We start from the raw sequence: 23,658 nt of genomic DNA on the forward strand, positions 1-23,658 counted from the left end.
CTTTCCTTAACACTGCAAACTTTACCTGCATAAAAGCTTGCGGTTATTTTGCTGTGTTTATACCTGAGTTATAGGTTAATTATTGTGAATTTAGCAGCCATCCATAATATTTTGTACAGTCCCCACAGTTTAGTGTATATATTAGACCTCTAATAATGGAAAGAAATTAAGTGCAATATAAGAGTTTCTATTTATATCACATCTTTCCAATTATTATTAGTATAAGATTAAAGATAAGGTAATATTATTATGTCACTCTAATTAAAAATTTTAGCAAAGTGTTAGTTCTATCCACCAATGTCATAGAGAAAATATCTAAAAGTGTTTCAAGAAAAGTGTTTGCAATAAATACTTTCCCAGATTACATCCTGACAACTTTTTTTATGATATCTGAGATAATCTGAACATAGTATAGGCATAGATTATGGGAAATTTGCCTATGGGGGCAGCAAATTTTTTCTACTCATGACAAGTGAATGTGTGATGGCAGTGAGAGTAGATAGAAACACTAAGAGCGCAGAGTAAAATCTCTCTGATAGTAGGTTAGATATAGACGTACAAACACAAGGCAAAGTTAAAGACATTTCAGTGAAGCAAAATATCAAAAAATCGTACCTCACATACTGATGTGTGTTGAAAGGCTTCTGGAACAGTTCTACATCCATCCTGAAACTTTACTTCAGTGTTTTAAACTTCTTCCTATCTACTTTCTAAGGAAAAGCAACTCCATAGACATGGTATATTTATGCAAAATAAGGGCAAAATATACACAATTACACTGAAGACTAATGAATAACATAAAAAGTTTTAAAATCAAACTATTATATGTATCTTATATACATGTATTTTTAAAAATTTCATATCATTATTGAAGTTGCCCTATCAGTTGCTTTTGCAATCATATTTATAAATCACTGTCCAAAAAAAATTTTATTAATGAACTAGACCATCCAAAACAATATTTTATAAATGACATATGCAGGATTAACAACAGACCTAGAACAAAATTTTGTTATTCTGACATTACAATACAGATATAATTATTCATTTTTAATAAATATTTTATTTAGAGAGAGGGGAAGCAGAGAGAAAGAGAGGGAGAGAAATATCAATCAGTTGCCTCTCACACGCACCCCAAACTGAGTACAAGGCCTGCAGCCCAGGCATATGCCCTGACCAGGAACTGAACAGGCGACCTTTCAACTAAGCCATACCAGCCAGGTCTCACTGTTGAATTTTAAAGAGTTGTATGCTGACTTGTTTGATTTGCTAATGTCTTGCCTCCATGGAAGCGAGTAGAAATAACATTTAAAACTGAAAAATAATATCTGAATCTTTGTGTTGTTTCTCTGTTGCCATGCTCAGTTTTGCTTAATCCTAAAAATTTTCCAGGTATCCATGTTTTTCCATTTCATCTAAATATAATTAGTTTTCCACATTAATTTTGGCACATAATTCAGTGACCTATATTCCAAGGCTGCATCTTAAATCCCCATGAATCAGTGATTACAGTATTTCTAAAGCATTTTGCCTACATGGCATTTATATGTAATGTATTCTATTTCTTATTTAACCAATGAAAGCAACTTGTCAAACACAACAGCCCCATTTCAAAGGATGTTTGCCCCTTTGAATAGCATCTCCACACCCTTTTTCAAGCTGTTCATATACAATAAAGCTCTCTTTTCATAATGTGATTGTATCCTGTGAGAAGCTTTCTATAACTATCAGTAGAACACAGTCATCACATTGGAAACTAGAATTTGCTCATTTTAAAAAAAATAATTGTGAAAGTACCTTGCAAAAACTAATAACAGAGATGTATTCAATAGGAAATAAATTTAGTTTGAGGTTCAGAAGTCATGACAAACAAAGGCAGAACTTTTCAACTTACTTGACTTCTCAGAACTTCAGAGTTCTCATCTGTACAATGGGACTAGTAATATCTGCATTATGTGGCTAAACTGAGCATTGAATGAGATAATGCAACTAAACCATTTATCGCAATGCCTAGCACAGTCAGTACTCAGTAAATGGTAGCTGTCATGTAGTTATTCCTAATAATGTGGGAAATGTGATCTAAATTATGTTTATAAGCTTTAGAAGATCAGGAACTCTTTTATTATTTGTTTGAATAGATAATCTCTATTAAACAGATTTTTAGTGAATTTGGATTCTGAGCTTTTTTGATGTTGATTAAGCAACAAATACTTTATCGAATCCTTGTGGTACTCCAGGCAGCATACTATGTGTTTAAGATAAAATTATGGGGAGAAATCCACCTTGATGAAAAGTACAGTGAAAGAGACAGACATTAATGATCATCACACAATAGTACCCAAATAACTGATATATATATATATATATATATATATATACACATAAATGCTATATTTTGCATATATATTTACACACATACACACAACAGCTACTATATATTAAATATTGTCTGTGTAAAGAGCTGTGCTAAGCATGTCAAATGCATTACTATATTTACATTAACATGGTCAAAATGAGCTAAGGATATTCACCCATTAATACTTCATTTAATGTTGTCAAGCTTAAACAATATATATATATATAGCAGGCTTTTGCTTCAAATAACCCTATGACAAGGACATTTACTGCATGAATGCCACTTTAGCTTGACAATCACTAAAAATGATTGTCTGCATGTGATATAAATACATTAGTACTATATGCTATGACCTTATACTTATGCATTTTGCATTACAAGCACTATAGGCCATGGGTTCAACACCGTCTTTATTTACTACTATCCACTTAATCCACAGAATTTTACTTTTGTGCCTTGGGTAGTTTTTGTAGTAAACTCTTATAAAAATAAATCCTTAAAACACTAACACATTCTTAAGCTATTGCCACTGATGATCTTTCACCCACCTCAATTCTTGTTCACGTGTGGTCTGAGACACATCCCTTTCTGAGTGCCCTGAGACAAAGGCCTTCTCACTTCCATGGACAGAAGAAGGAAAATTCCTGAGAATGTAAAGATGCTAGCCATGCTATAACATATATTTTTAAAAATCAGCTTTGTTAGAAAGATAGGCAGGTAAGTTTGGTTTTGAGAAATGGTAGTCTTTGGGAAAAAATATTAAAAGGTAATAAAAAGTCCAATTAAATCTATAGTTGCATGTATATTCCATGAGCTTAACATACACCTAACCTAAGTAAATACTGAAATATTTAAAATTTCTTTTTTTCAAGAAATGGAGGCACATGTACTACATTTAAAACTTAGTTAATGTAAGACAGGCTTATCCATCAACTTAACAGGCCTGTTTTTTTCTCTCATTAGTATTATTTCAAAGGTACAGATAGGCTAATGAACATAATGTTACATAGTTCATTCTTTTAATGTAAATATTATACTCGCCCTAGGTCTTCATTTAAATAATTCTGGGAGAGACAGCAATGTTACTGATATTTTAGAGGACAGTATTAGGGATAAAGAACCAGAGGTGTATAGTTCGTAAGACTAACAAGAGGAGGAGGGGGCAGAGCTGAGAGAAAAGAGAGACAGGAGTCTGTACATGATTGTTCTTGGAGCTTGTTACTCTCCTGAAATTTCTGATGCACACACATACGCATGTACACACACACACATACTTAAGTAAAATCCAGTGTGTTCAAAATCATTAGTTATCATTAAAAAATCATCATTTTTATACTTAAACTGTTCAAAACCTGACCAGTGGAAGCCCTTTAAACTGATTTTGGTATCATTTTGTCATAGCTTCATTATTATTTGAGCACTGCATTGTGGTGTGAAAGAAAATGTTTCAGGCTTACCCTGAACTTTCCAGAACTCATAATCTGAATTAGTGAGTTCTTAAGTTGCACAGGTTTCATTTCATTGGAGATTGTTACTGAGAAAAAAAATTGCATAATAGGTATATTCATTACTACTAAGGTATCTTTGCTTCTTTCTCATTGGACAGCTAAGAACTAGCTAACTACATAGATATGGGTAGGGGGATCCAAAAAACAAAATAGAATTATCTTCTGGAGGGTGGACTCCTTGAAGTACAAGCTTCTGCCACTAGATGAGTGTTCTTGGAACCCATCTGTATCAGTGTAGCAGTTAGTGTTGTTGTGAAAGGCTGCATTTGCTGCAATGAATTTTTTTTGAAGACTCAACACATTTGCCCATTTCATGATGGGTGCTTTATGTACCTGCCTCCACCACACTGGATGTTTAGCAGTTTTTGACCAAAAATGGCATGACCCTTATGCCTCACCCTCCCTATCCACCAGATTTCACCCAGAGCTACCTTTTGTGTTTGTTTGTTTCTCTGGATGAAAAAAGTCCACACAGGGGGACTTCCAGACAAGATGGAGGTGTAGGTGGACACTGTGCCTCCTCGCACAACCAAAATTAAAGAACAAAAATTTAGGAACAAGAAAAAAAAAACAACCAGAACAGACAGCAAATGGAACTGCATGGAAGTCCTGACAACCATTCATCCAGACCGGAAAGAGGCATGGAGCTGGCAGCCTGAGGAGAGGGGTTGCAGCAGGAAAAAGCGATGGCTGGCAGACTGGGGCATGCAGGGCGCAGGTGGTGGCGAGCAGTCCCCAGTGACAGGCCCCGGGTGTGGACATGGGGAGGCAACACGCAGACCCAGTGAGGTGTGCAAGGCAGCTGGCTGTCTGCAGTCACACAATTCACGTGCAGATAAACCAGGTGAAAACGGGCAGCAAGACAGACCACGCAACCCAGAGTTCCAGCACCAGGAAATAAAGCCTAAAAGCACTGATTGAAAATACTTGTGGAGGTTGAGGTGCTGAGAGAGACTGCCAGCCTTACAAGAGAGTTTGCTGGAGAGACCCACAGGGTCCTAGAATGTACACAAGCCCACCCACCTGGGAACCAGCACCAGAAGGGCCCAATTTGCTTATGGGAAGTGGCAGAGGGGACTGAAATTTGACAGAGAGAGGAGCAAGCACCATTATTCTTTCTTGGACTCAGCCCCCACATATAGCATCACAACCTAGCAACTGGGTTGCCCCGCCCTGGTTAACACCTAAGGCTCTGGCCCTCACTAGGTAACAGGCACAACCAGACAAAAAAAAAAAAAAAAAAGAGGCTCAAACAGAAAAACAAATTAAAGCTTCAGAGCCAATATTTTTAAGTGACTAGGAGATAGCCAACCTATCAGATGCATAGTTCAAAGCACTGGTGATCAGGATGCTAACAGAATTGGTTGATTTGGGTCACAAATTAGATAAAAAAATTAAGGCTACACTAAGCGAAATGAAGAAAAATGCACAGGGAACCAATAGTGATGGAAAGAAAACTGGGTCTCAAATCAATGGAGTGGACCAGAAGGAAGAAGAAAAACATACAGTCAGAAAAGAATGAAGAAATAAGAATTCAAAAAAATGAGGAGAGGCTTAGGAACCTCCAGGACATCTTGAAACATTCCAACATCCGAATTATAGGGGTACCAGAAGGGGGAGAGGTAGAGCAACATATTGAAAATGTATTTGAACAAATAATAAAGGAGAATTTCCCCAATCTAGCAAAGGAAATAGACTTCCAGGAAGTCCAGGAAGCTCAGAGAGTCCCAAAGAAGTTGGATCCAAGAAGGAACACACCAAGACACATTATAATTACATTACCCAAGATTAAAATGAAGGAGAGAATTCTAGAAGCAGCAAGACATAAGGGAAGCAGCAAGACATAAAGGGACTACAAAGGAGTTCCCATCAGACTGTCAGCTGATTTCTCAGAAGAGACCTTACAGGCAAGAAGAGGCTGGAAAGAAATATTCCAAGTCATTAAAGGCAAGGACCTACATCCAAGATTGCTCTATCCAGCAAAGCTTTCATTTAGAATGGAAGGGCAGATAAAGTACTTCTCAGATAAGGTCAAGTTAAAGGAGTTCATCATCACAAAGCCCTTATTTTATGAAATGTTAAAGGGTCTTAAATAAGAAAAAGAAGATAAAAAATATGAACAGTAAAAAGACAGCAGACTCACAGTTATTAACAATCACACCTAAAACAAGCAAACTAAATAAACAAATAGAACAGGAACAGAACCACAGAAATGGGGATCACATGGAGGGATAGCAACAGGGGAGTGGGAGGAGGAGGGAAGGGGAAAAGGTACAGAGAATAAGTAGCATAGAAGGTAGGGAGAAAATAGACAGGGGGAGGGCAAGAATAGTATGGGAAATGTAGAAGCTAAAGAACTTATGACACATGGACATGAACTAAAGGGGGGAATGTGGGTGAGAGGGGGTGTGCAGGGGGAGGGGAGTGAAGGGGGGAAATGGGACAACTGTGATAGCATAATCAATACAATATATTTAAAAAAAAGAAAAGAAAAAAGCCCACAAAGGGAAACTTAGTTTTTCTAATATGGAAGAGATGAAACAAAAAATGGCAGAAACACTAAAGGGCATCAAAATTGATGGGTTCAAAAACTTTTGAGCAGTAGAAAAAGCATCTCCACAGGTGTATTGCATCAAATGGAGAGTATTTGAGGTGACTGAAATTTAAACATGTAAGAATAGATACACATTTTTAATAAATATATTCTGGAGTATTTTTGGTTTCCCCACTAGATAAATAGATGATAGATAGACAGACAGACAGACAGACAGACAATAGGTAGATAGATAGTTAGATAGATAGTGATATATAATGATTCCATGTCAACACTCTCAATTCCAAACTAACCAACACAGGGTTCTTTCTCACCTTCCTCATTCCATAGTTGTGTCACCCTTCTCCCAAAGTAAAAACTGGTATTCTTCAGCATCAATACACTTACATCTGCCCAACAAAACACACAAAATTTGACATCCATTTCACTACTGAAAACAGCCAGAACCTTTAATAAATAAGAGTAAAATTTCACTGTAGGTGTACGTGTATAATACATGGGTTCATGACTTTTAAGGTTGTACAATCAGGAAAATGAACTTAAAATTATTCAATTTAATTCTTATCATTGGATAATTGTTTTTCTATTTTGATAAACTATTTATTTGTTTCTGTACTGAATGTAAGATTTGCTTTTACATGTATTTTGATAATTTATTTATTGATTAATAATATGATTCAAAAGACCAGTGAAAGTAAAAGGTATACTCAGAAAAGCCTTGTTCATATTCCTATCCCTTCATCTAGTTCCCACTAATCCCTTACAAATCAGCATTTAATTAGATTCTGATTTATCCTCTTCTTTATAGACAAATGAAAGAAATGCATATCCATATTCTTCTGTTTCTTTATTCCTTACACAAAATAGAACATTTTTTCTTCATCTTTACTTTCCAGAGGTTTTCACCTTTTGGCTCATATGTAAGGAAACTACCAACAGTAATCTAAATGAAAGTGAAAGTGACATATTATAGAATGGTTTTCCTGAAATTCTTATAATTTTATTAGTTAATGTCATCTCAATAAATTCTATTTTTAAAAAAAGAAAAAAATAGCCCTGGCTGGTGTAGCTCAGTGGATTGAGTGCGGGCTGTGAACAAAGTGTCGCAGGTTCAATTCCCAGTCAGGGTACATGCCTGGGTTGCGGGCCATGACCCTCAGTGACCGCACACTGATGTTTCTCTCTCTCTCTCTCTCTATCCCCCTCCCTTCCCTCTCTAAAAATAAATAAATAAATAAATTTTTAAAAGAAAAAATAAATGAAAATAAAAGTAAAATGTTAAATCCAAAGAAGATATGCCCAGTACTCTCATGGGATTTCCTTAAGAGTGAGTATTTGAAATATCTACTATGCGCTGAAGAAACTCGAGTGGGCCTTACAAGTAGACTGTTAACACAGGAATGCAGCATTCACTCTCAGACTCATTTTATCTAAGGCTCAATCCATGTAAATCTCTGGATTGGAAAAGTTGGATTTTGTCTCCAAGTATCACACACGCTTTTCAGATCACAGTAAAATCAAAATGAAACTGCAAATGGCAGTCTTTATGTTATTTAGCTTATTTTTTAACCTAATCTTCCATGTACCCATTGGTCTGTTACATATTTATGTTCTCAGGCATTCTAGAAATTTTAGTTTGCAATCATGAAAGGAGAAAAAAAGCATAATGAAAACAAACTCATTTGATTGCATGAGTCTTCTTTTGTGACTAACTTAATGGCTCCCATTCCCAGAAGTGCCTAATGAATTATGAAGGTATTTCTCTTGAGCACAATAAACAACATATTTTACTAAGGGAGACCTTATGTTCTCTCCACACCCTAGACATCAATTAAACCTCTGTGAACCTGGCTGGAAGTGGCTGCCAGATCAAGCAAGACAAGATGTGGAGTAGTGATGTGGAGGAGATTTTACTTTTTTTGCCTTTTGGAAGGCACTAACTATCACACTTTGTATTCTGTTGGCTGTGACGGTGCTGTGCTCGGTAGACCCAGGGTTTCAGAGTGCTTCTCAGCCCACCATCCTTACGCAGAAAACCTGAAGCCACATTCTGCTCTCTGAACAATGAAGTCTTTGTTTGCCAAAGCAGCAAAGCCCAATGTTTCAGAGCTTTTTAACCCTTTTCTTATTGGTGATTACATTTTCAATGCACGCCAGTGGGATTACGGAGACTTACTCTAAATCCCTGGTAGGAAAAAAAGAACCTCTTAATTTTTCCTGATGTTGGATGACAAGCCAATTTTTCCTTTCCTATTTGCAGGTTTAAAAAATGAGCCTCATTACTTGGTATTATCTTGGAAATCTCTGAATTAATAAAGCTAATCTAGGCATCCTGGATCTCCACCAAGAAGGAAATGCTTCATGGGGGCATATGCATGCAGAAACTACAGACAGAAGGATAGTTTCACTGGAGGAGACAAAGAAATAAAATCTTAAAATGATTTTTACTAGAAATGAATGGCTCAGAAATTCCACACATGAATATACATACACAGCACACCTATGTGTTCGATAGAGACACACAAACATCGTGATAAAATACTTCCTACTTGTCAGGCTATATCCAGGTTTTGTGGGAGCAGAAACTTACACTGTTTAAGAGACTCTCTTTAAAGAAAAAGAATTATAAATGTAAAAATAGAAAATAAGATGTAAACATAAGTATTTATTTTTTTGAGTACCTAAATCTCAAGAAATCAAAATTTAAATAAACAGGCAATATCACAAATATTACAGCATTCAAAAATAACATATTGTTATTAATGGTAATTAATGGCCTAACACCTCTACACTTTTTTAAAAAAGCTGCATAACCTTTATCTCTTTGTATGTGGTGAATTTTAAATATTTTCTATAGAGAGAATAGAAAGCTAATTTCTTCAAGCAGGATTGATTGAAAAAAGTTATTGATAGCTTAGAAAAATTTGTCTCAGCTTCACAACTTTCCACTGGTGGGGCCACCTTGGTAGTTGCTCTGCAGTTACTTATTTAAGCAATGATTCTTGCCCTAAGGAAACCTCTTGGAGACCTCCATACTTTTGATTTTGTAGATGTGCCTCCCAATAGCCCTTACAGAAGAGTCTGTTTATCTTGGTCATTTCACTCTAACCCATTCCTATCCTAACCCTCTTCTTGCCTTCACCGGGTGGATCTTCACAAGTCACTTCACAGGGAACCTTGGTGGAGAGGTGTCTCTTGCTCAACTCTCTCTCCTTGGGATCAAAGGTGCTTAATACCAATTTTGTTCCTTGAGGTTTCATAAAACAGGTGATTTTAAGGACCTGATAGATATGCAGGTGGATGGCAGCTTCAGGGTCGCCACCAGAGTATAGACAGTGACAGCTAGGTTGGGGCAGTGTTTTGTTATCTCTGGCACAGAGCTGGGGATATTAGTCTTAGCCCTCACTCACCACCCCATAACCCTGAGTAAAGCACACTAGCCTTGGGAGAGGCCTGGCCTAGTACAGGGCCCTGAAATTTGAGCTTCATTAATTTCACAGCAAATTCTTCTCTAGTAAAATAACTGGTAGCAGTGTTAGGTCTCAGAGGCCATCAAGCATTAAAACCTATATATTTTTTAACCCATAGCATATTAAACATTGTATTACTGGGACTCACACCTCTCACTATTTGGTGGCTGTTCCAATACAATACAAAATATGTTCTTTATCTGAGACACCCTGACATAAGAACACTTGCTGGATAATTTCATTTTGAGAATTATCCTTTTAGCTCGTATTGTAATTGATGGAATCAGCAATGTGAACTGTGAGTCAAAAGTGATTTCCCAAGGAACTGGTAAGTTTCTTATCTATGATTGAATTTTCTCATAGTAAAGTGGGAGAATAAAAGAGTTTATCAATAATAAAGTAGGAAAAAATTACAAGGCAAACCAAGAGTCAAGTTAGCAAGAAATCTTTCCCTGAGAGAATAGCCTTCATCTCCACAAATTTGTGGAATTAGAGGGAAGACAACAGTCATTGATTGAAGCCATGAAATCATATTTTGTGACCTTTCTTTTTTTGCCCAGGTCTTTCTGTAACTCCCCCTTTCATTTCTCTGCGAGCAAAAGATAGGTCATTCTAAATAGGAGGTTATTACTAGAAAATTGTGGCACATAGTCCTCAATAAACACCATGTTTTGGTATTCATACTTCATATATGCACTCCCCTTCAGCGTGGGCTGGGCGTGTGACTTGCTTGTAACCAATAGGCTATAGCAAAGATGGTGGGACATTATGTCCATGAATGGACTATACAGAATTCTGACTTGCATCTTGCTAGCAAATTCTTTACCTTGCTGGCTTTTGTGAAGCAAGCTGCCATGTTGTGAGCGGCTCTATGAAGAGGCATATAAGGCAACAATCAGAGGGCAGCTTCCAGCTGAAATCCAGCAACGAGCTAAAATCCTCAGTCTGACAACCAGCAAAGAACCGAACCCTGCCAACAGCCATGGGGCTTTCAGAATGGATCCTTCCCCAGCTGACATTTCAGATGAGCTCGCAGCCCTGGCCAACACCTGGACTGCAAGCCTTGTGAGAGTCTCTAAACAGAAAACTCTGTGTGATGGAACTCAAGACAAATGGCCCACTGAAATTATGAGATAATAAGTGTTTTTTTTAAGCTGCCAAGGTTGTGGTAGTAATACAACAATATACAACTAATACATAGCATTGAAAGTCTTCCTAATACAATGACCTTAAGTAAAATGAAATGTTCACATTGAGTCTAGTTTATTATTTATATTTCCAAACCATTATTTTATCGTTGATTTAACAGACTTCCTTCTCTGAAGTTTTTGCTTCCCAATGATTCTACTCTCTTTTTATCTGCCATCTCACATTTCTCTGTCAGCACTGCTCATCGCCTCTAGATCTGGGCACGGAACTCACTGCTGTCCTCTTCGTCGTCACACTTAGCACAGTTCTGGATGCGACGCATGTTCAACACGGATGTTCTAACTGTGGTTCCTCCACCCACAGAGGTCGTTTCTGAGCTCCATCTCACCAACTTCAGCAGGCTCACCTATTTTTAACTGAAAACAGTATAACTTGGGAGATAGTATTAAAATAATTAAAAGTTAAAAATCTAGATTCAAACAGGCCTAATACCTAACCCACACTCTGACATTTTTCTCATCCTGTGTTCTTTTGCCAGGCATTTAAACTCTCTAAGTCTCTAACACCCCAACTATAACAAGAGAACAATAACAATCTGATTTTGATGGGATTCCTGAGAATTTAATGCACTTATGGTCCTTGGTATACTGCCTGGATATATGTTAGCAATGTTACTTTCTGAGTTTAAGATTTAATGGGAATATTCTTTCTGTCAATGTCACCTACTAACTACATGCTGCCATTTCTTCACACCATAAGATTCTTTGACTGCTTTCTAATGTTCAAACCCACCAGCCTGCTCTGAATTTTATCTTCTTTCCAACTATTACAACTGTATTCTCACCAATATGTTTAATTCTCTTATCTGCTTTGCTAAATCCTGGGTCTGAAGCCAAGCCTCTTAGAATTGGCAGTGAAAAATAATAAGCCCTTTTTATTTGAGCTTCTAAATAGATATGATTTCTAATCTCAGCTGAAAGTTAATATATTCTTTCTTCAAAAGTATACTAGTGTTGAATATAAAAATATGCCCCATAACACAAAAGAAAACCTCAGAAGTACATAACAGTGAGCATTTCCACATATAATCATAGTGTTGTCCTTTGACTGCTGACATTTGTACCTATCCTTTACCCTTCCTGCAGCCTAACGAATCATAAAAAGTAATGATCCCAACCTGGCTGGGTGCTCCATTGGCTGGAGTGTTGTTCCATGCACCAAAATGTCACTGGTTCAATTCCTGGTCAAGTATATAACTACACTGTAGATTCCATCCCCAAATGGGGCACGAACAGAAGGCAGACAATCAATGTTTCTTTCTTGCATCTCTCTCTCTCTCTCTCTCTCTCTGCCTCCCACCCCAAAATCAATAAACATCTTCTTGGGTAAGGATGAAAAAAATAAAAATTAATGATCCTTTAGTTTGAAGCTAATATGACCTGGAAAATTTCTTATTCTAGAAAGGCAAATTGGTGTGGTGACCAAACTTTGGAATGAACTGACCACACAAAGCTGTATAATAGAGGTATTGAAAATAAGCATTACAATAGCCAAGTGCTGGAAGCAGCCTAAATGCATTTAGTAAATGAGTGGATCAAAAAACAGTGGCATATTTACGCAATGGGACACTATGCAGCAGAAACAAAGAAGGCACCCCTGTCCTGTATGCCAGCATGGATGGAACTGGGGAGTATTATGCTAAGTGAAATAAGCCAGGTGATGAAAGACAAATATCATATGATCTCACCTGTAAGTGGAACCTAATAAACAAAACAAACAAGCAAACAAAATATGGAAATAAAGAACAAATTGACAGTGACCAGAGGGGAGGCAGGAGGGGGATAATGGGAGAAAGAAGGGGAAGGGGCGTGTCAAGGAGCATGTATAAAGGACCCATGGACCAAGCCAACGGAGGGGGAAGGATTGAATGTGGGAGGTGGGGGTGGATAGGGCAGAGGAGAGTAATGGGGGAAAATGGGAACAACTGTAACTGAACAACAAAAAAATTTTAATAGAAGGAAAAGAAAAGAACCATGCACCCACAGCCTTATTTTCTCACTGGCTTCTTGCTATTTCAGCTGCAAAATTTTAAGTGACTTTAAATGAGTCCAAGTAATCATTGATCCATATTTGTGGCCCCCACTTGAGAAAATGGGGTGAAGGAATAAAACAGACATGGGCCTGCACATAGGGAGTTCACAACAGAGCAGGAAAACATATCATTTGTAGTCAGTCAAGCTCACAGCTTCCGCCAGTGCCTCTCTGAAGCAGACCCGCATTCTGCGATACAGATCTCATCGCTCTGTGTCCTCTGAGATGTGTTCTTTGCCAACATTACAAGCCTCAACGTTTTGTCTCACACCACCATTTGGCTTCCACCAAAAACCACTACATTATGATTTGTTACTACTCCTTAAAAAGAATATTTTAAAGGTATATCCATTTTTCCCTAAGGTTTTATATTCTAGTCAAACTCAAACTCCATGTAGATTTTTACTTCAAAATTCATATTCTTTAGGTCACAAATCTCAGATTGGACCCCATGAGAACTGGAGCCTATATTCTTAAGTGAAAATTATTCTTCTGTTTCCATGTTGATCAAACTTCTACTTCCTCCTTCTAGAAACTTGGGTTGATTGTTACAGACACTTTGGTTTTTCTTCTAAGGTTTCTGCTGCTTTTGGCTTCTGACAAATGGCATGATGCTTTTATTCTTTTGTAACTTGTCAACTGGACAAATGTATTTGAACATCCCTAAATTCTATCCAACTCAATTAAAGTGTATTCTTCAAGAAAATTCAATTTTAACAAACTGTTGCCAAGACCATGTTGAAGCTGCAGCTAATGTGGCAGTTAAGAGCACATCCCGGCAGGAACTCACCTGGGTTAGTCCCGTCTCCATGACCTTGTGACCTAAGGAGGGTCTATGGCCACTTGCCTTTGTTTCTTTAATCAGAAATTGGGATTTGTTACATTTATTTCACAGAGCAGTTTTGAGGATTAAACAGACTAATATAATCAAAGGGCTTAGAATTATGTACCCGATACATAGTAAGTACTATATGTGTTTGTTAATGAAACTTTTTAAAAGTTAGAAATATCCTTATTCATGTCACTGATATCGAGAGCATATTAAAAAACCAAAGTAAGTTAGATAATTTTCTTGTTGTTCAGCCTACAGACATCAAAATAACTGTTTAATTATAAAATCTCCATGTTATTTCTCTATGGAGATAGGGTATTCCTCAAAAGAGAGATACTTATACTGAAAGATTTATTTTAATTAAGCATTACTTTATGATATCTTGAAATATTAAAATCCAAATTTTAAAAGGTCACACTTTTAACTAAAGTAAATGAAAGCCAAAATAATTTATGCACAAATTTAATTGTTTTTGTTGAGATATTACTGTTATATATAGTCAATAATTTTGGAATTAAGTTAGATTTAACATTAAGTTAGACTTAATATTAAGTTTATATCTATTTCCTTCTGGTCAAAGAAGAAATTATATATTTCCTCAGGACCTAACAACTTCTACTTTAGTCTCCAAGGGCAGTAAAGTAGAAAACAAATAAGTAAATAGAAATCATATTATAAATTAATCAAACTCATTATTAATTTAAATGTACTTTATTATGTTTGGAGTCAATACTAGTTTTATATTATTTCATCATACCTGATTTTAATTACTCAACTCACTGAATTTTAAACAGGGAGGATAGATAGGTAGATGTATACCTGTATTGATATATTTTTGTAAAATGCATTTACACCAGATTTATTCATTTTTGTTGGCTTGTGCATTTTACAGCTTGGTAGTTATAATCTGAAACAGGGTAGAAATCTTTCAGATCCATATTTTGTTCAGAGATCAATACTGATTTTTAGGCCTTGCTGTCATACTACATGAAGATTCCGTGATGCTAATATCCTTGTCTGTTTTTTTTGTGATTATTTTGAACAACTTTTCATTTTTCAAGTTATTCTATGAAGACAAAATGGGCTCTTTCTCTTGAAGAGAACTCCCATCTGATATCTGTCTTGCAGAAAAGAAGCTTTTTAAAACCAAATCCATTGAGATCCAGTGATAAGATCCACTTACGTGTCGCTGGGGCCTGTTCTACAGAATGTAATATTAAAGGTTAGGTTTCATTCTGCTTGAGTAGAATATCTTACCCAGGATAACACAGGCAAAGACGATCTGTAGAGATTTGACATGACAACCATTCTCCTCTTATTGAAGTACAGCATGGACTGCAGATGTCCATTTATGGCTTATTTGAAAAGCTTTAACATTCTTTGAAGCTTTAAAAGTGTATTTCCCAGGAGAAAACAGTTTGAAGCTACAAGAGTCTTCTCACCATTTTTATAGCAGAAGGTATAACCCCTATTTCTAATTTCAGTAGGAAGTCATCAATTATATTGCATCTATATCTTATTAATGACAAAAAGATGACAAATTCAATGGTTTGTGTTTTGCTGATGATCATGCATTTCATTACAAACACAATAACTACCTGAGAAAATCAGATGTTTATAGAATGAATAACTTATTCTTTGCTTTTATAATACATGGTATTATCATACATGTAAACATTGATAAGACTTTCCTTTCCAAAAATTCTATTTTGACACATATTATGTGAGAAAAGATCAGAATTGAGAAGAATGGCAATAGTACTTGCTTAGTGATTATTATGCTTTATTTAAATTCTCTCATATAGTACCATAAGAGAGTTTAAAAACAGATTAAATCATCTCTCATTTAATGTGGTGGTTTTTGAATCCAAAGCAATGTTGTATGTGAACTTGAAAATGGGAAGTCAGACCAAAAAGAAACAGTAAAGAAAGGCAATATTCCATTTCTTTCTTGCAAAATGAACTTCTTTTGTGAAGTTTTTATACATTTGTGTTTTAATAAAATTCATTTCTTAGCTCAGCTAAAATATAAAAGACCACCAAAATACGATAGAAGATGTTATTTTTGAGTGCTCACAGTGGATGCCAGGAATTTTGCTAAATGTTTTACATGCATTACCCAGTATGTTCACAACTGTCCTAAAATGCAGCACCTGCTATTATTGTCATCCCAAAGGGAATTTCCAACAATGTAAAATGTATGCAGATATAATTTGCTTCCTTATTTTTTTGTTACCTGCAAAAAAAAAATAAAATTTATGCTTCCCTCATCATAAGATGTTTTTCAATTGTAAGAGAGAGAAAATATAGCCTAAAATAATTTCTAAAAAAGTATTAGTAATTGAATGGTTAAACAAATATTAACTGAGCTCTTATTTGTTCCCCGTTGTTAATTCCAGACACTGAAAATAAAGCTGAGAGCAGACTAGAGCAGTGCTTCTGAGAATTTGATGTGAGCAAAATTACCTTGTTAAATGCAGATCCTGGGTGTCACACAGAAATTCTGCTCCAGGAGGACTGGCGTGGAGGCAGGCGATGCTCATATGTTGGTCTCGGGATTGTACTCTAAGTAGCATTGGCCACTATCCCTGCTGTCCACATGCTTATAGTTTGGTAGATTTTTAAGTATTAATAATAATAAAATTATAATTACTACTTCACTCTATTACATGTATTACCTTTCTTTAATCTTTACAATAACCACAACACTATAAGACTAGCATTCATCTATTGGCATTATCACTATATGCATAAAGAAACAATCACTAAATGAAGTGTCTCCCGCTAGTTAACTGGAGGCAACAAAACCAGGGCTTAAAACTGCTTTTTCACCCTCAAACCAAAATCATGGACATTGCATTATTGACAGCCACATTTTATGCTTAAATATTTCATATCAAAAGTTAAAAAAATATTCCAGTTTTGAAATGCCCAGTGAATGTTAGGTACTAGAATCAGAGAGATCAGGTATTAACAAACAATCGCCACCAGTTTATGACATGGTAAATCATTAAACAATTACATATACTAGGTTTGTCTGGAAAGAGTCCGGCCATTGTTGGTATAATGAGAAGGGTTTGCACACCATTGTAACCTGGGAGCCAAGGAGAGTGAACTGGATGCACATGTGTGAACAATGCTGACTTCACCATATGAGTCAGTGGAGGTAATAGACGCCGCTGAGTGAGCATGTGCACTGTGTGGCAGTCTCATTCAAAATGACTGAGTAGAACAAGGAACCTGCATGCATGACATTTTCTGTTAAGCTTGAACATTCATTCCTCCATGGAAACTACTCAGATGATTAAGAAAGCCGCAGCTATGGGCAACTGGTGATTAGTGGCTTCATCATGACACCTGCTCAGGCATCACGTCTTGTGCAGTTTTTTGGTGAAACATCAAATCACTCAGGTGACTACGCCCCCCTACAGCCCATATTTGGTGTCCCATGACATCTGTTTTTTTCCCAAAACTAAAATCATGTTTGAAAGGGAAGAGATTTCAGAATGTCAATGAGATTTTGGAAAATACGATGGGGCAGCTGATGGTGACTGGGAGAACTGTGTGAGGTCCCAAGGTGCCTACTTTGAAGGGGACTCAGGTGTCATTGTCCTATTACAATGTTTCTTGTATCTTGTATCTTCTTCAATAAATGTCTCTATTTTTCATATGACACAGCTGTATACTTTGTGGACAGTCCTCATATGTTACACATGTTTATGTTTAGAGAGATTGTTGCTCCGTATTTTTGATTGAAAGTCAACCTCATCTTTATCTCAGGATGTAAATTTGATTTGTAACTTTAATTATTCAACAGGAAGTTGTTGATTTCCAGGAATGTAAGTTATCATCCTCCTTCTCAGCTGGAGACTGATTTGAAATGTTTCTTTTTGAAACAGTGAGGGTCTCCATGGCAAGAACAGCTGCTTTTAATCTTTTGTTACCCAGCACCTATTCTATTCTGTGTTAAATGTTCTATAAATATTGACTGGGAGAGCAAATCAAATTAGAGTAGTTGAGCTTCCCACGAACTGCAGCCTTATTAAAAATGTCCTGTTGCAGAAAGTATTTATCTACATTAACACTTAAAATAATTTTGGAATGATACTTATTGCAAATACAAGTTACTAACATACTGCCTTCATAAGACAAGCTTTTTGTTTCTTTAAGAATATGCTAGTTAGTTCATAGGTAGCATAAGCAACATGAGGCAGAGCAGTTGCTAAAGTAACTTTTTTCATGAATAACAGAGTAAACAGGCTCATAAAATCCATATAAATTGTTACATCTCAAGTTTATGGTTGCCCTGGGCTGAAGCAATTAAAACTTGAGTTTTAAGGAAAACTTGTCAAGATCCTTCTAACTTAGCCTGTATTTACCTAACAAAAACTTATTTTTTACAGATTTTTTTTGTCTGTGTATTTCTGATGCATTTATCCTCTTTTGCTATGCATTATTAGACAAGGAAATTGAGAACATGCTGTTTGAATAACAATTTGCCTAGCATCCTAAATGTCCATGGTTTTGGAGTTTCTAAGTCTTTCTGGACTGGAACAGAAAATCTCTTGTATCCCGACTTTGTAATAGAAGGATATTGTTTGTTGTCTTTTGAGCATGGATCCATTATTTCCCTCCTTATTTCCTACTTCCTATGAAATCAAGGGAAAACAATATCCATAGGTTTTCACTAAGATATCCTTTTATTATTACAATCACTTTCTTGGTGAACTATTTTTTAAAAATCCCTGAAAGTACTCCAATAAACTGAGCTAACCACTAAGAATATTTTAAATTCTCCTTTCCTGGTTTTAAACATTTAGTCTTTATTGCTGTGTTATTATTTTTTCTTTTTTCTAAGAAGAAAGGCAGAGGATCCATTCTGTTAAAATTTTAACAGGTCCTCACTGGTACAGACTCACCTTGGACCTCCACATCATGGAATACTATATGAAAAAGTGTTCACAGAAAGAGAATGTACTTGAAACTCAGAAATATCTAAGGCTTTTGAAAGCAGTTTTCCTAATTAATTTTCTCTCTCTAGTGGCATAGAATCTATATTTTTCATTTTAGAATCTTTAATCAATACCATAGTCATTCACAAATATCTTTACAATGCAATCAGTACCCTTCCGGGATATTATTTTCTGATTTTTACTGGTCTCTAAGAGATTATTTTCTTTATATATTCATATGTATTTTATTTGAGCAAAAACATTTATGACTATTCATTATAGCATATTTAAAACTGTTAATGACATGTCATTTCTTTTATAAATAAGAGATTATAAATTTATTCCAAACATTGTCTAAGTGAATAGTTTTCAAACTTTTTTCTGGATGGGTAAGGCTTTGGGATCCCAGCCCAATTCTGGAATTGTGGTAAATAATCAGTGTTGAATAAGAGTGAGAAGAAACTGCCTATGGGGAGTTTATATTTTGGTAGGAGAGACAGACAGTAAACTTGTAAACAAAATGAAAATTAATATAGTTTCAGACAGTAATATGTACCCTAAGAATTTAAAATAGAGCACCATTATAAAAATTGCTCTGGACATTAGATTGCAGTAGGAAGTGACACTTTTTAAAATGCATCATCCTGATTTGTATGTGGAACACAGACCTAAAGGGGCAAGAGTGAAAGAAGGGAAACCAGTTAAAAGACAGTGTGGTAGTCCCGGTCACAGATAGTAGGGGCTGCGGCTTGAAGCTTGGCTGTAGGAATAGACACAGTGAGAACAGGACCAACATGGGGTATGTGGGGCAGATTAGAGCTGAAAAATTGTTTCTTGTGGATAAGATGTTCAGGTTAAGGAAAATTATGGCTTGAACAACTAACATGTAGAAGACTGGGAAGAAATAAATAATCTTTTTGTCTGTATTAATTTTTTATTACTGTGTAAAAATTTACCACAAGCTTAGCAGCCTAAAACAACACATATTTGTGATTTCATAGATTCTGTGGGTCAGCAGTCTTGGGCACAGCATAGCAGGACTCCCCTGTAAGACCACAGTGAATATGTGGGCTGGACTGCAGTCTCACCTGGAGCTGGAATCATTCCACTTCTATCCAGGCTTACTCAGGTTGTTGACAAAATCCATTTCCTTGTGGCTGTAGAAGTGAAGGCCCCAGATTCCTGAATTTGGACAGGGGCCACCTGAGCGATAGAAGTCTCATATAGTTCCTGGAGATTGCTTGTCGTTGCTGGAATCATCCATCGTTCCTAACTATGCAGGATTCTCCAACATGGCTGGTGAAATAACTCTCTCTCTCTTTTTTTAATCCTCACCCAGGGATATGTTTATTAATTTTAGAGAGAGAAGGAGGGAGAGAGCCAGAGCAAGAGAGAGAGAGAGAGACAGGGAAACATCCATATGAAAGAGAAACATCAGTTGGTCGCCTTGTGCACGTTCCCTGAGCAGTAATTGAACCCACAATCTAGGTATGTGCCCTGACCGGGAAGTGACCCACAGCCTGTGGGTGTGCAGGACAGTGTTCCAACCAACTGAGCCACTGGGCCAGGGCTGGAACAATTCTTTTAAGAGGAGTTCAGAAACACATCCAATTGTCTTTACCAGGAGTTTTTGTTAGAAGCAAGTCACAGTTCCTGCCCACACTCAGGAGAGGGGATAATGAAAAGATTTGAATACCAGGAGATGTGGATCATACAGAGCACTGTACAGCCTGTCTATTACATTGCCCATTAAATCCTTAAAACTCAAACCTCAAATTAAATAAGTGAATTTAAAGACAGTAGAAAGATCAATACTGAAAATATATAATTGAAATTAACCTCTTTATTTTGTCTAGAAATAATTGAGGCATAAGTACTAATTTTCATAAATTCTAACTACCAAAACATGGTCTCAAATGAACTCTTCTTAACTTCTAGTGCAGGAAGTCATGAACTTTAGAAATTGCCTTTCAAGACCACAGAATCACACTAATGTACTGAAAGCTGGCTGGGAAACATCACTAACGCTTTCATCCTGATATCATGTTTTTAGTAGCATGAAATAAGCAGCAGAGTCGGGGAAAAAGTGGCTAATGATACTGTAAAGTGTTGCCCAGTTGTAACAAGGGAGCTGGAGGTCAATCACTAAGTTCATTTCCCTCATAGTATACTCTTTACACGTTACGTTCACTTTGCTCTGCCCATGAAGGGGGCCAGTAGGGAACCAAGCCATTTCCACAGTAGTGTTTGAAGATCACCCAGCAAGACATGGCCTCTACTGCAGAAGAACTGATGGGAGCATGTGCCCATGTGACACACAGGCACCTTCAGGAAAGGAATCCTACAGAGCCACATGGGGGTGAGGGGAGAGGCACAGAATGGAGAGACCTCTCTGCCTTCTGATGCTAAGTTGACCGAAGTTACCTTTTTGCATCTAGATGCATCGGCTACATGAGTCTGAAAATAATTAATAGATTTCTAAAGAATAAACCACTTGAAAATTTTTTAAATGAGTAAACTGCCAAAGATTTTAAAAATTAGAAATAACTTTAGTATTGGGTGAGACCATTAGTTTTGTTTGTCACTGAGGTGCAGAATCTTATGACAAAGTCTAAGAGATAAATGAGCAATTAAATAGCACATAAGGTTAAGGGTTTGATGCTGTTGGCTGAGTTGATGAGGCTGTCATTGACAGGAAAATTTATATATGTCTAATATAATATATATATATTGCTTATACTATATTTTACATTATACTATACATTATCTGCTATCTTTTGTCTAATTTTACATAATAGCATAACACATAAAGGATCTTTACAAAGGATGGCTTTGGCATATAAAAGGCTATAGTTGGTTTTTCTACAAATTATAGAAAGTGTATATGGGTAAAAATTAGTTGAAACTGGTGTAGCCTTGGGCAACTGAATCTATACATATATTATGCCTGTTTATTGTGTTGTTGAAATAAAATAAAGTTACCATGGAAACTGGAATTTTGTGCCCCTGAAATATTGTGTCAGAGATATTAAGTACAGTCTTTGATAAGAAACTGCAAAAAGAGAGAAACGAATAATCTCTGAACTTGTATGATTCTAATATTTTGGTGCAACCATTTAAAATATTGTTTTTTCTGAAGCAGATGATTATGGATGATTTTCTATATTCTGTATAATCAAAATCAAGTCACTTAAACTTCACTGAACTCAATATTAGTGTCTACATTTTATTCAGTTTTCACATTCATTCCAGTTTACAGTTTTTATACAAATTAGTCTGAGTAGTGTGAAAGTAAAGTAAAAAAAAATACAAAAGAAAAACAAACCATGGAATGAGGGTTGTTAGTAACTTAATCATGAAGGTGTACAGAACTTCAGACATGTTAATTAGTGATGGCAAGCTTAGACGTGAAAAGAAACTTCAGTAGGTCAGAAATATTTGGCAACATTATGGTGTCTTTATGTCTTTAATTTATTCTAACATATTTGTCATAGACCATTGTACATCATAGTTTGTTTTACTTTATGCAAATTCAACTCCTTAGTTGGGAATTTTTAACACAAGGCAGTCAGTTGGCTTTATAGAAAAAGGAATAATTCCTGAGAAACCCTACGACTTAGATACTTTTTATTATCTCCTTTAACTGGAACGAAGGAACTAAGAGACTTAGTTACTTATCCAGGGTTGTAGAGAAAGGGGGTGGTGGAGTTAACATTCAAACATGGGCAATTTGGCTCTGCAGCCTTTGCTTTTAATCACAGAATGTGACTTCTCTAAATCTGACCTAGTCTCAAGATTGTGTAATAGTGCTGTAGTTTGGATGAAGTGGAAATATCTTTCATTTAGACTGTAGTTTAAATCCTAGCACCAACTCTCAAGAGTTGTCTCATTTGGAATAAATTGCTAATGTTGCTAAGATTTTTTCAAATCTATAATACATGGGCAGAACCACAACTTTCAGAGAGTTAATATGATGTTTAAATGTAGAAAAAAAATGACATGTTTAGCATACATTTGCATTAAGAATATTGACAATCAGAATTACTATTTACCCATCATCTGGAAACATTAATGTGTCTAAAGTCTGATACTGCTTGGTAATTACCAAATGCATTTTATGTAAATCCACTCCCAGTGAAAGCCTTGAGAGTTGACTTTCTTTTTGTTATGCAAGTGTCTGACTTAAGTTTTGATTGTTGTGCCACACACTTCAAAGAGGCAATCACTCAAAGATGGCTATCTGCAAAAAATTTATTGTGAGACTAGATGGAAGAGCCAGGCTGTTCCAGCCCACACCACTCACCTATCACGCTCCTTTGCTTTAGAGATCTTGGTTAATTTTGATAACTGACCCTTTTTTTGCCACTTGTTTTCCCTCTTCCCATGCTGTAAATTCCCGCTTTTATATTTTAAATCCACCAATAAAGAGTGAACCCTTGGGTGAACCCAAGGCTTCCACCATGCATTCCAATAAAAGCAGGACCCCAGACCATACTCCCTCCCCTTCCCTTCCCTCCCCTCCCCTCCCCTCCCCTCCCCTCCCCTTCCCTTCCTTCCCCTCCCCTCCCCTCCCTTTCCTTCCCGTCTTTCCCTTCCTTTCCTTTCTCTCCTTCCCTCACTCCCCATGTGACCTCCCTGTGCAGCCTCAGGTGTGCCATGTAATTTCCAAGATCTATAAATAAAAACCTTTCCCACCCACCCAAATTTCCTGATAGCAATTGCTGAGGGCACCTTGCAATCATAATA

Source organism: Phyllostomus discolor, chromosome 10 (genome assembly GCF_004126475.2).
Source record: "Phyllostomus discolor isolate MPI-MPIP mPhyDis1 chromosome 10, mPhyDis1.pri.v3, whole genome shotgun sequence".
NCBI classification, from domain to species: domain Eukaryota; kingdom Metazoa; phylum Chordata; class Mammalia; order Chiroptera; family Phyllostomidae; genus Phyllostomus; species Phyllostomus discolor.